This window comes from Oncorhynchus clarkii, chromosome 3 (assembly GCF_045791955.1).
Source record: "Oncorhynchus clarkii lewisi isolate Uvic-CL-2024 chromosome 3, UVic_Ocla_1.0, whole genome shotgun sequence".
Lineage (NCBI taxonomy): Eukaryota > Metazoa > Chordata > Actinopteri > Salmoniformes > Salmonidae > Oncorhynchus > Oncorhynchus clarkii.
Window position 1 is genome coordinate 24,957,431 of NC_092149.1, and position 3,743 is coordinate 24,961,173.

General features: G+C 36.7%; 1 protein-coding gene across 2 annotated transcripts in view; it reads left to right on the forward strand.

Moving 5' to 3' along the window:
- Nucleotides 1-1,858, forward strand: part of LOC139391657 (growth factor receptor-bound protein 10-like) — an 89,666-nt gene extending 87,808 nt beyond the window's left edge. For both annotated transcript variants that reach the window (XR_011629588.1, XR_011629596.1), the window contains one exon: nucleotides 1,049-1,858. The gene's annotated coding sequence lies outside the window, so the exon portion shown is untranslated. The remainder of the gene's footprint in view (nucleotides 1-1,048) is intronic.
- The last annotated feature ends 1,885 nt before the right edge of the window (nucleotides 1,859-3,743 follow it).

Sequence of the window (3,743 nt, forward strand, 5' to 3'; positions counted from 1 at the left end):
TACCTACATGTACATATTACCTCAATTACCTTGACATCGGTGCCCCGCACATTGACTCTGTACCGGTACCCCCGTATATAGCCCGCTATTGTTATTTACTGCTGCTCTTTAATAATTAGTTTTTCTTATCTCTTACCTTTTTTTTGTATTTTATTAAAACTGCGTTGTTGGTTAAGGGCTTGTAAGTAAGCATTTCACTGTTGTATTCGGCGCATGTGACAAATACGATTTGAATTTTATCTTGCTTAAGATCTATCGTCAGAATGGCATCTGGCCAGTCTGTAAAAATTTAAATGTGTATTTAAGCATTAACATATCCACAGACCCTAGAGGATGCATAACCATATGTATTTTGGAACTAGTTTTACCTTGTTGACAATGGGTTGAGTCTCAAATATTATCCCTGGAGGCGTAAATGTCAACATAGTTCACACATTTGAGTTAGAGTTAAATCAATAAACCAACCAAAAATGTATACCTAAAATTAGTCATAACAAGGTTTATAAGTAGTTTGTAAACTATAAATTAGTAGTTTAAGCCTGTACTAAACAGTTATACCACATTGGTTGAAATTACGTTTGTCAGTAAGCTGCTTGCCAAAACCTAAGATTATCAGACTTTACTGGTAAGTGGTAAAGTATTAACAGTAAAATCAATTAACAATATTAGTTGTAACAGTGCCATTCAACAGGTGGCTGTGTGCTAAGCCTCTGTCCATCAGGCTGTGTGGAAAGTGAGTAGGATCTCATGAACTCCTTGTGAATCAGCCCTTCCTGCCCATGCACACTGCCTTCGCCATGAAGGAACTTGATTTATTTGGGTGATTTTTATCAGATTTAATGTGCACATCGAGTTCATTTCTTAAATGTTTGTCATTTAAAAACCTCTTCACAAATGTCTGTAATATTGAAATGTTGCTGGTATGGAACTGGAGTTGGCTTGGGCAGACGGTTATACATATTTTCATAGTTCCTGCAAGTCATCCTAAGCTACTCAGACATCACTGACTTCTCAACACTAACTGTTTAGGCCTGTTAGATACAGATAGGTGTTTTTTGTATTCAGAGGCGAGTTCTCTCACATAGTGTCTTGCTATGAACTAGAATGTTACTAGTGACATTAAATCACCTGCAAAGTAGTGAACTGATGAAAGTGAATTAAGTAAATGTACTTGTTTATATTTCAGAGAAATGAATGTAACTGGGTTGCTCAGGGTTGACATGGAGCCTGTTGAAAACTGGTCATATCGTCAGACCAGTGACATTTTGTATGCGCGATGTTGTGTAGTTCTGTTGATCAACTTGGGGTTAATAGTATTTCACCAAATCATTTTTTCTTTAGTAAGTAGTTTGGCCTTTATGATGTTCTTTCAGAATACCAGTAGTTTCTCCCAAACAGTAGTACAGCACAGGTGTCCTCTTTTCTCTTGTGTAAGTCTGTTTGTCCCAAGAAGCCTAAAATGCAGCAGGTGCCTCTGATGACCCTTTTCTCTGCACTAAACCAGAGCTGACTTTGGACCGTTCATGGGAACCTTTTCCAGTGATCGATAATGACTCTTGTGCTTTGCATATATTGTCACAATGCAAGATACAGTGACTGTACAAAGGAGTAAAGCAAATATATATAGATCTATATAAATATAAACCATTATGTATTTCAGGGAATGCAAAAAAACAAGAACCTGTATCTCTTTTTAAGAGAAAGATCCTGTATTCATACTGTGCTTTGCTTCGATCTGTAAATAGCTGAATGGCTTATATCTCTTAATTGTAACCTTTTCAGGTATTTTTGTACAAATAAGGGACTGATATGTTCTGTTTATTGTAATTAGAATAAAACATTAATACATTGTTATTAATTTAAGCAGTGATGGTATTGTCTTGGTAGAGAAGTTTTACCTTTTTCCTCATTACTCAATTACCTTGAGTCCTAATTCTTTTGAAAACAAATGCTAATTATTATAGATGGCATTACATTTCCACTGCAACTTACCATGAGTTTAGTTATATAATTTCATCTAGCTATCATAAATATCTGCTTGAAAGTTCAACTGTACATGGGGTTATACGTCACCCTGTTTTCCCACTAGATGGCAGACAACCACTACAAATACCGAATCAAATACTCTACTTAAGTGGGAAATCATCCGTTGAAACAATAGCAAAGCATATTCCCCGCATTATGTTTTGGTAAAAAGCTGTGGGATTGGGCTGGAGTAACCACTCTCAAATTCATAGAGATATGGGTGCAAGGACTGAGCATCCATAATATCAAAATGATAGTTTTAATCATGTTTTGAAGCCATGTAGTTTGTTTACATTTTCTTTGTTCACAAACATTGGAGTAAATCAAGCTTATATTTTGTGTTCTGATGGGGTACGGCAGTTGAACTAAGCTTATGAGGCATGTATAAGCTATATTCTTCAAGACTCAGTGGGAAACTACATATCATTCATTTATAAGTCCAAAAATGGATTGTCCCTTTAAGGGACAAACGTCATGAACTAACACATTTCACATTTTTAAGGATTGTTCATGTCCCAACAATCAAGATTCATTCAAAAGCATCACGGATGTTGGCACAAAACTTGGACAGTTTACTCGATACAGACCCAATGCTGCGTTAATAGCATGTTGTGAAGTCGTAAATACAAGCATAGAACTGTAAAGAAAAATCCACTTGACCGTCCCTCCAACTGGTAATTACTAGGAAACTGTTCTGTTATCCCTGAGCTCCGACTTCTCCCATGTTGAACTCTGACGTAACCCACTAAGGAAATGATCTCTATAACAGAATTTTTGGAAGTAAAGTTAAACAAAATATTATTTATAAAAATACATCTATTAATATGGTTGGTGAACACTATAATTTGTTTGCGAGTACTATCTGTATTTTTTGTCTACGGTCGGTGCAGTTCAAGGGGGGTGAATGCATCTAACTCATATGTACAACTTCACAAATGGTAATTACCACCTTGCCACTTGGTTATGAATGCAGCATTAGAATGGAGCAATCATCCAGGACCCATAAGAGGATGTAGATAAAACAACATCCTGGTTATGCAGATGAGAATTGAGATGTATCATTTTATCTTGCTTAAGATCTTTCGTCAGATTGGCATCTGTGTATTTAAGCATTGATATATCCAGACACTAGTGGATGCATAACCATATGTATTTTGGAACTATTTTTAGCTTGTTAACAATGGGTTGAGTCTCAAATATTATCCCTGGAGGCGTAAATGTCAACATAGTTCGCACATTTGAGTTAGAGTTAAATCAACAAACCAACCTCAATCAAATAAACCAAAAATGTATACCTAAAATGAGTTATAACAAGGTTTATAATTAGTTTGTAAATGTAAAATTAGTAGTTTATAGTTTATAAGTCTGTAATAAAGTTGGTTGGTTGAAATTATGTTTGTCAGTTAGCTGCTTGCCAAAACCCAAGATTATCAGGCTTTACTGGTAAGTGGTAATACTAACAGTAATATAGGTTAACAATAGTAGTTATAATAGTGCCGTTCAGCAGGTAGCTGTGCTAAGCCTCTGTGTCAATCAGGCTGTGTGGAAAGTGATTTGGATCTCATTAACTCCTTGTGAAATCAGCCCTTCCTGCCTGTGCACACTGCCTTGGCCCGGAGCCACACTCCCATTGGCTGGCTGTGGGGGCCACTGGGCAGATAAAAGAGCCGTGCTCGCCGCTCCTGATGTACACCACTCACTGCTGCGGTGTGTGAAGA